Here is a 14,106-nt window from a genome sequence, read left to right on the forward strand (position 1 = left end):
TGCCTCCCCCAACCTGTCTGGGGCCTGATAGGCGAGGATGCCAGGATCCCATTTGGTCAAGGCTGAGGTTTTGACGGAACTGGGAACTGGGAATGTTCCCAGAGCACAGACAGGCCCTCCTGAGAGGCACACACGTTCCTGCAAGGACTGGCGTTCTGCACAGCATTTAAAAACTTACCATGAAACATCTAGACTCAATGTGCTGCTAAAAACAGCAACAAAAGAACAGGGAGCTTAACGGAACGGCTGCTTCCCCTGGAACTATTCGATACTTTAATTTCTGCTGTCTGTCTTAAAACGTCACATGGGAACTTTATTTTAAAATCTTGTGATAGAGAATCCTTTGTCATTCATGAGAATTCTCTCCTGGGGGTGGGCAGAATTAAAATAGCAGTCCCAAAGTCTTGAAAACATCCGCCTGGTCTAGGGGTCGGGCGCCTGTCCTGGCCACACGGCGGTGTTGGGGGATTCGGGGTGACAGTCCCGCCTGTGGCTTCACCCACATGAGCTGGGCTGCTCAGTTTATCGTGTGAGGACTTCCGCAAAGCGTCTCACGTGCCGTGCATGGCGAAGGCCTGTTCATTTCTGTTTTCCCCTCTCCCCGGAATTGTCAGCATCTTTTGGCGATGGCAGTTTCAAAGCTCAGCAGTGTGCTGAGATGGGGGGGGGGGTCCCAGGTGTCTGATAAAGTCACGGATCTTGAGACAGTTGTTTCAGTTGTGGACTAAGCATCATGGAGTGACATCGAGGGGGCCGACGAAGCCAGGCCGTCTCAGCAGAGTGCTGGCGGCCAGCCCCTCACCTGTGCACCCATCCACTCGCACTACGCTCACGGCCCGCCTGCTCGGCGCCGTTCTACACGCGGGAGAGGAGGGGACAGAGTCCCTGCACCCAGGGACCGTATGTTCCAACGGGGAGTGTGGCAGGGAAGCCAAGAAGCCACCCCAGAAGGAAGAGAACCGCCCGCCCGGAGGGCCGCCTAGCGGGCGGTCGCCGGGAGGAGGCGTGAAGACGGAGGGCGGAGCGGGGGAGGGGGGCAGGCAACTTGGTGCCGCCTTTGCTGGAGGAGATGGTGGCATTTCCTGACCCCGCCAGCGTGGCCTGGACCCCTTCCCGGGTGAAGGCGTGACGGCGGGCGGAGGCCGCGCTCGGGGCGCCGCCGGGGCGTCAGGGGGGCTCCGCCCGCGGCCCCGCCTGCCCAGCCGCGCCGTCGCCGCCGCGCGTCCCCGCAGAGCTGTCACGTGGCGACGACACTGCCCCCTGGCCTCAGCGGCTGCGATGCTTTGCTGTTGGCACACAGCGCTGGTTTTGGCTGGCAGTGAAACTCACGGACACGGACACGGGCTGATGAGCTCTGGTCTGAAGTCTAGGCGTCTGGCGTCGCTGCACCAGAGCTGCCCCCGGGCTGGCGCCGGGGAGGGTCTCACTCCGCAGCCCGGGCCTCTGGGCCGAAGAGGGGGCGGCAGCTTGCCGGGGGGGGGGCCGGCTCCTCTGCTGGCTCAGGGGATGAAAGACTTCTGGAAAATTAAAAGGCTGATTTCCGTCAGGTGCACGAAGCTTCGCTTCCCTCAGTGTGCATGTGGCTGCTGCTTGGAAGAAGACGTATTTCCCCCCAAATGCTTACATTTCAAATTGTTCCAAACAATAGGTTGGAATTGGAACCCAATAAACATGTGTCTGTGTTTATCTTTCTTTATGGCCTTTGTTTTAAAGTCTATTTTGTCTGCTATGAGTATTGCTACCCCACTTTCTTGCCATTTCCATTTGCATGAAATATCTTTTTGCATCTCCTCACTTCACCCTAAGTGGTCTCTTGTAAGCACCGCACTGTAGGCTCTTGTATTGTCCAGTCTGCCACTCTGGGTCTTTTGATGAGAGCATTTAGTCCACTGGCATTTAAGGTAATTATTGATAGATATGTGTTTATTGCCATTTTAAGCCTTGTTTTCCAATATATGCGTGTGTTAATTGATCCAACACATGTCTACTGACTGCATTGTGGTAGAGCTTGGATATGAGGAGGGACACTGAACAGTCCCGTATCAAGTGCTTTACCATCTAATGTGTTGAAAAGGGCTGTTACAAGAAGGGCTGCCTGTGTACCCAAGGAGCCCAGCTCCTAACTTCAAGTCCTTCCTGCTCCAATTACATTTGCCATCAATGGTGTCTTCATTTAAATTCAGATCTGTTGTGATAACTGATAGGAAAGGGCACTTCCCAGGAATCATGAAATAAGCACCCAGATCTTGTACTTACTAGTGTGCTAATTGTATTCGTCAGGAAAGGCTAGCTGCAGTAACAAACAGCCCCCAAATCTCACTGGCTTAACAAAGCAAGCTTTATTTTTCACTCATGTCGTAGTCCAGGGAGGGTCAGGTGTGTATATAGTGAGGGTGAGGCTGTGCTCCTTCAGTTTCTTCTGTCGTCTCAGGCCTTGAAAGTCACCCCTGAATTCCCTGAATTTGATGGGAAAGACAAAGGAAGGAGAGTGTAGAGGACTAAGCAGAACTTCTATGGTCCAGCTGGAGACCTGAGTGTCTCTTCTGCCCACATTCTATCCAGAACTTGGGCGCAAGACCACATATAACTTCAAAGGAGATTAGGAGGTATATTTTCTGTGTGTCCAGAAAGAAAAGAAATGAGTTGGTGAGCACACAGACAGTCGTTGCTGGAGAGAAAGCTCGGGAAAGCTGCCTGGATTAAGCACCTGCTACCTGTCATAGCCTTTATGTTAGGTAGGTCCTATAGGGGTAACCAAAAGGGATTCGTGCTATTAATCCCCTCACCAGGTTTACAAACCAGTTAGAAGACTAAGACACACACACAGACCATCGTAACACCAGGCAGTATGTGTTAATTGCCTGAAGTGGGGAAGTGGCATAAAAAGGTATTTTAGGAATTGGTGGGAGAGAAAAAGCCCTTCTGGATACAGGGCAGGTGGCTGATATCTCTACCTGGAAGTGTCCAAAGTACCTTGAATTCCACATGACCCAAAGTGACACAACAGTGCCCTCCAAACTTGTCCCTTTCTGTGACAGTTCCCGTGGACCAGTGGCATCAAGTCCCAGACCTCCACGTCCCTCACTTTAAAGCAGGGACACCATGTCGGAGGACTGTGTAAGGGTTCACTCTACACACTTACGAAGTGTCTGCTCTTGCAGTGGTTTCTGTTCTAAGCTCTGGGGATACAGTGTTGAAACAAAAAGACAAAGATTTCTGCCGCATGGAGTTTAATGGGGCTTGTGCTGCTGACGAGCTGTAAGAGTCAGTGCAAATGCGCATTTGCAGTTTTTCAGCAGTACCCGTGTGATCCCGGCGGGGCGCTGCCATGCCGCTGGCCTGGCTGGGCTGCTGGAGAACCATGGTTGTCTGCTCCAGGCAGCCGAGCACGTCGCTGCGTGGTCACTAGGGTGAAAGCTGCCCGGCAGCAAACTGACACCCGCAATTCAGATCCTCAGCTCTTGCGACTTGTGACTTGAGCTTTGTCTTGAAAGCCACTGTGGCTTGTGTTTCGCTGCAGCTTTTTAGTACAAATGCCATGTTCCTCCTAACTGTGCTGCCTTCTGACGCTTTGGAGGGGAGTGACCTCTCTCAGATGCCTTTGTTACGCCCACTTTGACACAAAGAAACCTTCCAACTTTAGTTTAAAAACGGCCCCCAAATCCAAAAACCCATCTGGCTATTTTTGTGTCTTGTAGTGAGAGACAGACAGAAATTTCAGTTACAGAGACGTCATGTCCTCTCCCTTGGGGGTCAGGGTCTAAAAGCTGCACATAAAGTTTGCAGAGTCTCATGTCGACAAGATTGCCCTTGAAAGTCCCTGAGGAAGGGCCGTGCTGGGGACTGCTGCTGTCTCTCAGGGGTCCAGTCCTGTGGGTTCTTCTATCCTTTGTTTTCAGCTGATCATCTGATGGAATCGTCTCCTGTTCATAGAGGATGTTGACAAAGTGAAGTGCCTTCAAGCAGCAGAAACACAGCCGAGGAGCTGAGGCTGTGGGAGGGTGCGTGGGGGTCTGTGCTCGCTGGTGGACAGGCAGCCCTTCTCTGGCACTGTTTCAACGCTCCTCCACCCACGTGTGCAGTTGAATTTGTATGGCCGCTTGTGCATGGCACACAGCACTCATGGCTCCCCCTCCCCCTTCTTGGAAGATTCAGGGTTTTGCAGTTTGGCTCCCAGGACCCTTTCCAGAACCAAGTCCAAGTCCAGCTGATGAGGAAGGGGTGGAGATGCAGGTGGAGAGGCTCAGGTAGAACAGTGACTGACGACAAAGGGCGGGTATCCGTTCTCACAAGAACACAGCAGACTTCAGAGAACTGAATGTTTGCTGGGCGGAGGACAGACCTGGAATGTGAAATTTTGGGAGAGAATCTGGTGAGGAGGATTTTGGGATCGTTGCTCTGTGTCTTGCAATATGAATGGCCCCTTTGATGTTGGTAGCAGAAGGGGCAGTAGTTCCTCTCTGCTCTGGGGGGAAAGAGCACTATTGCAATGGGGGCGGGGGATCTTTGCAATGAGGGGAGGGTATTATTACAGTAGGGGGAGGGGAAGTTGCAATAGGGGAAGGGGGCTGTGGTGGTTGGGGGAGGGGGCTGTGGTAGTTGGGGGCGGGGCTGTTGCAGTTGGGGGAGGGGCTGTTGTTGGGGGAGGGGGGCTCTTGCTGAAGGGTGAATACTCTGAGCATGCGTCTACAAGTGTCTCAAGGGTTCGGCAGAGAGGGGTTTTCTCTTCTATAGGGAGGAGTAACCATGGCTAGGAAGAGCCCACCGGGGGGAGGTGGGCTCCAGGCTAGCTGTGCGGGGCGGGAGGCTGGAGAAGGTCTTCCCGGAGCTCAGCCTGTTCTCACAGGCTCTGTTTGCTGCTCAGGCTGGGGCTGAGCCGGAGTTCCGGAGGACAGGGTCTGCGCCACGGTTCGGTTAACAAGCCTTCTGTCCTGACGGATCAGGGAGGACCAGCGTCCCGCTAAGCGCTTACGAGGCAAAGACGGGACTCTGGAAGGTCTGTGAGTGGCAGTGTTGTAGGAAATCAAGCTGAGCATCCGTGACTCTGACCCAGGCCACCTGGGGAGGGGCTGGAGGTAAGCCATTCCCCCAGCACGAAAGGGGTGTTTCTTGACTTTGTTTCCCAGGATCACAAGACTCAAGTCAAGTTCCACATTGTCATTAAAACACTTCCAGGGCTGAAAGGGTCTCAGAGTTTAGTTTGATCTTCTCACTTTGCAGATGGCGAAACTGAGGCCCAGAAGGATTTTTTTCCACCAGATTCACATACGTGGCTCAGGTCAAAGGAAGCATGTGCCAGAGGCTCCCGACACCCAGTACTGTCCTTCTACACGTGGTGACGGCGCATGGAGTCACGTGAGATTCAAAGGAGGTAAGTCTGAAGATTCTCTGGTAAGCTGAAGGCCAGCCTTAAAGCAAGCTCACGGCGCCTGAGCCGGGCGCTCAGCTCCGCCTCGGCCCCCGGCCCCCGCTTCTGCTTGCTGCTTCTCCGGGGCACTCACCTCCTGACATAATTTGTTTACTCATTGTGCTACCTTACGGCCTGTCTCTCTGCACCGAAATACAAGTTCTGTGAGAGAAGGGGCATTGGTTTTCTGTTTTGTTTCCTAGTGTATCTTTAGCGCCTAGAATCATTCTTAGGGGTTAGACACTCGGAAAAGACGCGCTGAAAGATCAATAAGCCCAGGGCGTCTTGAGACGCAAACCCCTTCACCGCAGCTGTCGGGTGGGTGCATCCCGTCCCCCGGCCGGCGTTTACGGGGCGCCTTCAGAGCTGCAGGCATCCTGCCAGGAGCCGGGATCCGGTGACCCTGCGGGCAGGGAGTCGGGCGCCAGCTACTGACTGGTGAACATGTGAAATCTCAGAGAGGGACCCAAACAAGGCAGAGGGTTAAGTAAGGGGGTGTCCCGCTTAGGCTGGGGTTAGGGTGGAACTCTCTGGGGCAGTGTTTAGGGCTGGAGGGCAGACATGTTAAACCACCAAAAGAAGCCCTCAAAGAACAGCCCAGGAGAATCAGGTTTCCCTGGGATTCACATTGGCATAAAGTTTTATCTGTTTCTAAAGGCTCTTTCATCATTATCACCTCAAGCCTCCAAGGGTTAGGTTTTGTTATATAGTGTCTGGCTGATTAGAAAGGGCTGTAAAGTTTGCCTTGAGTCTAGAATCCCATCCTTCCTGTTTCTATGAGCAGGGAACAAGAGAGCTAACCTTTGGAATTTCTGTTTTAATTTGCATCAAACCCTAGCTTTCTAATGAATAACAATAAAAGGCAGTGAACAGATAAAGGCAGGTCTGATGTATAAATGTTTTTTCCCCTCTCTCTTCAGTTTAGGGCTAGAAGACATAATATATGATCTGCACTTACTTTGATGTTGGAGAGGGGCTAGCCTGGTCGGATCTCATCGACTCAAAATAAACCCAGCTTAATGATGACACCGCTGTAAGTTTTAAGTATATATTCTGTCTGTAGAGAAAGAAAGGGAGAATCAAAATTAGTTTTAATGACAAAGTCAGGAAGAGGTTGAATCGGTTGATGCAGAAATGAGACTGTCACTAAAAATATGTTCAAAAGAAGCTTCAGGGTAATAAGAATGCTCATAAAAGCTTTCTGATTAGTGTCAGACTAGAAGAGAACAGTATCTTTAAAATAGGCCACACTTTAGTTTCTGCATATCTGTCTCATCAAACCTGGGCATTTTAATAAAACATTCATAAATGTATGAAATATTTAAATTGATACAGTGAAACCTGATTCCTGTGGAATCCTGAGTTGCCACCAACAGGTCCGTGCAGTGATCTCTAAGCTATGTTTGCAACGATGAGCCTGAGGCACTGTCAGAAATTCCTTTATCCATTCACCACGTGTTTGTGGGGTTCCTGCTGTCTGCTGTATCTGGGGGTACAGAAATAGAGGCCCCCATCCCTGCCCTTGGAAAGCTCACTGCTGCAGGTCAGCAAATGACGTCAGACTTGTTGAGTGCTATGTGATTATGAAAAGAAAGCTGGTGTTATATTGGCTTACACCCTTGACAAAGTGATGTGTGAGTGTGTGAGCCTACGAAAATGAAATGACCATGGCTGTCCGCACCATGAGGAGCCCAGGCCTCGCCGACGCGCAGGCTCCCTGCGGCCGCCGAGACCCGAGCTGTCCTCTCAGGCTGGTCCAGGGCTCCCCCAGAAAGGAGGCCGCAGGATGCAGTGTGTGAGGACTTCTAGCCATGCTGATGAAGGCAGGAGGGACTTGCAGGACTCCCAGACTTACACAAACAGTTGAAAACTACAGAAGCCTATTTATGGTTTTATTTTTAATGAAAGTGTCTTGTCTGTGGTTTTAAGAGGCCACACAAGCGTTCTTTCCACTTGTTCTCCCTTCCCCGCCCCACCGCCTCCCAGCCCCGCCCCACCGCCTCCCAGCCCCGCCCCTTCCCCGCCCCACCCCGCCCCACTCGCCCCTTCCCCGCCCCACCCCGCCCCACTCGCCCCTTCCCCGCCCTGCCCCACCCCGCCCTTTCCCCGCCCCGCCCCTTCCTCACCCCACCCCGCCCCGCGTGCTTACGCGGCTCAGCAGCACTTTCACCCAAAGGACGAGTCAGAGGAAAAGGCGGATGCGTTCCGGGCAGGGCGCCCGAGTCAGTGTGACCAAAACCCGGCAAGAAACCCTAAGAGTCTGGAAGGAACTGGAGCTCGGATGCTGCTCACGACCTTCCCCAAACCAAGTAAGAATTAAAAACAGAGGCCGAGTAATCAATCACATAAGCTGTCACTACTTTCGGGCTTCGTATTTCAAAAAGTAATTTAGATGTTATCCCTCCAGGCGACCGAACACTGTTTCTTTCCATAGGGCTTTCCCTGGCGGAAGCGCACAGAGGAGAGCAGACAACAGATAACGCGACGGAGGGCGTGCGGGCTGCTCCCCTCTGGGCGTCACACCGCCTTTCAGAAGGGCATGAGGGCACGTGACTAGTTTCTCTCAGGCCAACTGGGTACGTGTTCTTCTTAAAATAATCATATTCTAAATTCGTGTTGCAGTTAAAATTTTTGAAGCCCTTTCAGGAGTGAGTATCGTGGTTCCCTGAATTGGGAGGCAGGTGTCTGGGCCATGTTCCTAGCGCCTATAACCTTGATGCTTTCCCATCTGCCCTTGTGCGTAATCCAGACACCACCCAGTGGTGTTCCAGACGCCTCTGGTCCCGGGCCACCCACTCATACGCCGGTCGCCTCGCCTTGGTCTCTTGCCTCCCTTATGGCCCCTCTCCCTGATCTCGGGGGGAGTCCTGCTCCCAGGGGCACGTTTTTTCAAATACAAACCAACTAGTCCAGAATCTGCATCCTCAACTGTCTCCCTTATCAGGCCCTCACATCCCGGGCTGCTGTTCACCTGCCCTAATTACCCCAGAGCCAGACACCAGACAGCAAGGACCACCCACCGCCACGCCCCAGAGCTGCTGAAATTATTCAGACTAGCCAGCCCTAAGCCTGCCTCCCCCACTTCGCCTGTTCCTTCCAGTGGGAACCAGAGAAGGGCTCTTGCACACAGTTTCTCCCTCTGCCTCATGTCTGAGCCTGGAAATTGCCCCCGTGGCCCTGTGGCGGGCGCTTGCTCCCTCTCCTGCAATCTGTGAGTGGCGTGAACTGTCCTTTCAACGGCAGTTGTCTCCTGATCTGTGGGTCTTCTCTTTCCTAGAAACAACAAAGTCTATTAAAACACAGGACAAGTAATCTAGCAGAGGCTGGGGATGGAGGCCCACAAGGTGCAGACTTGGCTGCAATACTTTGCAATAGGTTTTTCCATCTTCGAGCCCCAGGCTTCATCCCTGCACGACATTCTGGTGGGATGTGGGGTGAAGCGAGGGAAAGATGTGCCTTGTCATTCCTCAGGCCCTGTCCGCCTACTTGTCTTGGGTGGGCATTTCCAGTCCTTGGTCGGGACATTTTTAAAACTGTAGTTACAAAGCACTAGTACGTCGCAGTCCCTGATTTCCCGATTATGAGCAGACCTCTTTCCACTGAGCTGCTGTTTGTGACTGCCAAGACTTTGAAAGTGTTTGACTTCAGCTTTACTTCCCGCATGCTGGGTCCGCATGTGTCTGTTTTACTGTTTCCTAGGCTTAGCGCAACGTCTTGCACAAAGTAGATGCTGGCTAGATACTAGCTGAACAAATCAATGGATGAATCATTCAGCTATTGAACCTGGCTGTCTCAAAGCCACCTAAAGTTTAGAAGGGTTGTCTGCAAAGGACTCCATGGGTTTCTATGGTAGGCTGAGTAATGGGGGCCCCACAAGGTATCCATCTTTGAACCCCGGGAACCTGTGGCTGTTACCTTACATGGCAAAAAAGGTGTGACTTCACTTTGCAGATGTGATTAGGTTAAGAATCTTGAGATGGGGGCAGTGTATAGCTCATCGGTAAAGCGCTTGCTTAGCATGCACGCGGTCCTGGGTTCAATCCCCAGTACCGCCCTCAAAAAAAGCCCACCTAATTACCCACCCCTCCCCCCAAAATCTTGAAATCAGGAGAGATTATCCCGCATTATTTGGGGCCCCTAAATCCAATCACAAATGTCAATAGAAAAGAGGCAGAGGGAAATGACAGCACAGAAGAGGGGGAGGCAAGATGACCAAGGAGGCAGACATCAGAGTGATGTGACTGCAACCATGGAACACAAAGGAACTTGGATACGGCAAAGAAGCATTTCCCCCAAGAGCCTCCGGGGGGAGCGTGGTCCTCCTGACAACTTGATGTCAGACTTCTGGTCTCAGGAACTGTGAGAGAGGACAGTTTTGTTGTTTTCAGCCCCTAAATTTGTCATAATTTGTCACAGCAAACTCAGGAAACCAGTATAGTGACTGAGGGAAACTTTCAGGTGTTCCTTTCTGGAGAACTCTAAAAAAAGCAAACAAAAAAAAAAGAAAACAAAAAAACCCAAAACACCACGGTCACATACTGGAGTGGCCAGGTGACAGGAAACAGATTTGATGGTCTCTGGAAGTTCCTTTCTAAGAACATTTCTTTGATTCTAAGGGAAGCTTGGTCACTTGGCTTCAGTTTCTTTCCTCGGGTAAATGACATGGGTGCGCTTGCAGGAAAGGCAGGCAAGGACGCAAACATTCTTGGCCAGATCTAGAGCTCCTGGAGGCTCAGGGTGTCCCAGCTGCTATCACTGTTAGCCCATTCTCATGACTGCCAACTATCACTTAGACAAAAGGGAGGACATGACATGCCATCATTTCACAGGGGTTGCATTTCTGTGTCTACTGAGCTAGTGTTGGAGACAATGGATGAGAGAGCTCGTTGACCTGGGGGGCGATGTTTGAAGGTAAAGGAGATATGAAGGGGATTTTTAATAAAACCGTAGTCAATCTTGGTGATGATATTAGCATTTTGTTTTATGTGATGTTTTCCTGCTTTTTGGGATCAATTAGCATATTAATAGATCACTGATGATTGTTGCTGTTGTCTTGAAAATCAGTTCAAGTAAGATGAGCAGAAGTGTCTCAAATCTTGATAAAAAAAAAACTGAGCCTTAAATGTGAAATAAACTTAAGGAAAGTGCAGCTTTGGGTAATCATTTGGGTATGAATTGTTGGAATTCTTGGGGTCAGAGTCACAAATATGTCCAAATAATGTCCTGTATTTTCTTGTCTCCTAGGCAACTATTAGAGCACCTTTGAGTTCTTTTTTGAAAAAACTCGATGTCTTATGTAACAAGCTGACAGTTAAGAAGACAGAACGTATGACTCCTTCACCCTCATTTAAGAAAGGCACAATTTGGTCACATAGATGGTGTAGAATGTAAAACTCCACAGAGAAGTACACCTAGCTTCAAGCGACACGGAGTCCATATACAGCATGTTAGTGAAGTTTACTGACACAACTTTGATGCATTATATTTCTTTCTTTAATATAGAACTTCTTTTACAGGACACCGCCCTCACCTGCAAGCTGAGTTGCTAGGTTATCACTTGGTCCCATTGTATCTTCAGCTTCTATTCCGTGTCTAGGTTTCATCCAATATCTGCAAAGCTGCCGTATCTAGCAGAGTTTAGCCATTCTCCATCTAGAGAAGCTCTTACAGAGGACAGCCAGCTGTGTCCCCCTTACAAGGGAGGTCAAAGTGCCTCTTCTCTCTTGAGGCAGGTTCATTTCAGACTCCGACGTCTGCAGGACACACTGTGCCCAGCTAGGCGGCCTCTGAAAGGCCTCCAGGGGAGTCCAGCTTACCTTTCTCCCTCCAAGTCAGGTCTAGTGGGAACTTGGTGTTTCAGCAGATGCTCTTCATAAGCTTTGTTTTACGTTCCTGGAATTCCCTCGGGAAGTTAGCCTGTGCCTTAAAAACGTAAGCAGGTGGCCAAGAATTTTTATAATTTCTCAACCAAGGGAATTGGTTTGTTTAGTAACACTTCTGTATTATCATTACCAGCGGGAAGAGTGATGTGGGCAGAAAGTACCTCCTAGGCTTCCGGTGCGTGACTGTGGTACTCGCTGTGGAAGACAGCACGAGGTGAGGAAGGCTCCCTGGAGAAGGTGCTGGCTAGGTTCAGATGTGTTTGGTTTGCACGTCAAGACGAGCTGGAGCCCTGCAAGTGGACGCGAATGCCTAGGGGTGGACTGCACGGTGAGACGTAAGGTTGTTTGTCACCGAATCCCGAGGAGCATCCACAGGCCAGGATGGAGGGGGCGTCCAGGCCAGAGTGAAAGTGACCAAAAGAGGGAAACACTGAGGAGAGCCTGCTGTGTGTCAGACACGGTGCTGAGAGCTGGGCTTTGAGAGAGGCCTCGCCGAAGAATAAAGCTGACAGTGTTTAGATGATAGAAAATAGTCAGACAAATGCATCTTGGGCACGGGGGCCACTGGTGACTTTAGGAAGAGCCGTCTCAGTGGGGCGGTGGGAGTCGAAGCCAAATGATAGAGGCTTGAGGATGAAGTGGGGGATAAGCAAATGGAGTGACGAGCGCAAACAGCCTTTTGAGTGATTTGCCTGTGACTGAGGAGGACAGAGTTTGGATGGTAGGTGGAGGGGCTCAGGAAACAAAGGGGGAGATGGTGTCAGCAAAATGGAGGAAGGAACTCTGAATTCTACCCTCCGTAAAAACAGTGAGAAGCTGGCAAAAGTATCAGAATCAGTATTTTGGGAACTCTGGAAGTGAACCAAATGCTTGCAGCAACGTGGGGAGTGCTTACATAAGAGAAATGCTGATTCTTGCTAGTAACGGATGACTCTGTGGCATTTTAACTTCCTTATGTCTTTGGAGGTTCCCAAGTCAAGTGCCAGGGTACCAGGATAAGGATGGTTTCTGACGTGAACACTGAAATAGCCAGCAAAGATGGCAGGTGCTGAGATGGGGAGTGAGATGGGATCTGATGTTAAAATGTACTCTTCCCATTTAGATTTGAGTTTTTACTTCATGGCAGGTGACATGGAGCCACAGAAGTTTCCTAGGATTCTGAAAACCAGGCTGACTTGGATTTATTTAAGAAACCTTAGCTAAAAAGCAGGGGTCCCAGGGCTGGCAGCGGTTTTATTTTTTATTAAATTCATTGCACTTCATTACCAATCAAAGGGCACTTTTGCATACTTCCTTTGCCGTCGCCATTGTGTCAGGTACCGTGTGGGGTACCAGTGAGATATAAAACACGGTGCCAGGGGTCAAAGCTTAAATCTGAGTTTGAGAAACAGAAAAGCGACACACATGAGATATAATACAAGGAATCACGCACACTAAATTTTGTGATCCAGACTCTGGGTCCTAAAAGCGTTTGAAGAGGGAAGAGACCAACAGTGGGTATTAAAGACGACGCAGAGAAACCGTGACAAGCTGAGGCTGGATAAATGGGTATGATTTGGAAAACGGCTAGGGAGGAAGAAACGTGTTACTGGCGGAACAAATCACCTAAAAGAAAGCCCAGAAGTGTAGGTGAACATGGCGTGTTTATGTACGGAAAGAACGTGACTGGACCAGAAGGCAGGGCACGTATCGCCTTTAGAAGTTAGAGTGGGCAGTGGGAAACAGAAGAGAGCTCATGCAACAAAGAGTATCTTAGCATGACGAGCAACACAAATTTAGTTAAATTTTACTTTTCCCATACATCAAAGTAATGTAAACATGACTGTACTCTTAATTTTTCAGAGATTAAAGTTTATCTGTAATCTTTATCTTTCTTTTCTTCACTTCATTATAATGAGTTTAAACAAAACTCTTCTTTAAACTTTAATCTTTCCCAATTTAAGCCACTCTTGGTTAAGCAAATGTCGCACATTTCTCCTCATTCACAGGACGGCTTCCTCCCCGACTCCACAAAAACTGAAACAGCAGCCGACACGCCGTTTTGGTGCCTGCAGTTCCATGTCCCGTCTGGTGATCTTCTCTGCCCTACTTCGAGTGGACTGCCTTTTCCCTAAACTCTTCTTAAAAACGCTGTGGACTTATGTACCCCAAACTCCTCCAGAAACAATGCTTCTAAGAAGATGAAATGCATAATCTTTGCTGAGGGTTCACGTTAAAGTTATGTGTTCGGAGATTCCAACACCTGGCTGAATATTAACTTGCTTTTCCACACTCAGTCCCGAAATGAGGGAAAATTGACCATTTCCCACATCACTTTGCCTTTTGTTCTGCATTCATCGTTTTTCCTCTTGAACAACCTCTAAGCAAAGGTCCCAAGAGGATGCGTTTTAGCAAAAATAGTCTTTAGAACTGGATTGTTTGAGACTTGCGTGCAGTGTAAGGGAACAGCTTGCCTTAGAGGGCGCACTCTGTTCACCCTGGAAGTCTCCCTGCCGAATTAAGAACAAACAATAATGAGCAAATTGTAGCTGGAGCTTATTATGCACATATTTCTTTCTTAATTAGAAGGTGCACAACTGGGACAAATCATGTGACTATCCACAGAATAGACTTTTTTGCACCAGTAATTTTACTTTAAATCATCCTTCAAAGCTGTTATTCCAGTCAGTGTGACAAAACAGTATGGAAACCGCAGGGGCATAGACGGCTTGTCCGCCTGTTTCCCTGATGGGAAGGATGCTGTCTGGTAGCTCTGCACATCAGGAAAATGCACTTCCTGCAGAAGTTCAAAACTCTAGTCTGAGTACTGGCCGTTGT

The 14,106-nt window shown here is 49.9% G+C and overlaps 1 long non-coding RNA gene across 1 annotated transcript; it reads left to right on the forward strand.

Moving 5' to 3' along the window:
* The first annotated feature begins 5,188 nt into the window (after positions 1 to 5,188).
* LOC116285975 (uncharacterized) lies at positions 5,189 to 13,551 on the forward strand. Its single transcript, XR_004195735.2, has 5 exons — positions 5,189 to 5,371; positions 6,328 to 6,440; positions 7,584 to 7,716; positions 7,842 to 7,983; positions 13,278 to 13,551. It is a non-coding gene; the product is annotated as an uncharacterized lncRNA (long non-coding RNA).
* Positions 13,552 to 14,106: the final 555 nt, after the last annotated feature.

The sequence above is a fragment of the Vicugna pacos genome, chromosome 29, assembly GCF_048564905.1.
Source record: "Vicugna pacos chromosome 29, VicPac4, whole genome shotgun sequence".
NCBI lineage: Eukaryota > Metazoa > Chordata > Mammalia > Artiodactyla > Camelidae > Vicugna > Vicugna pacos.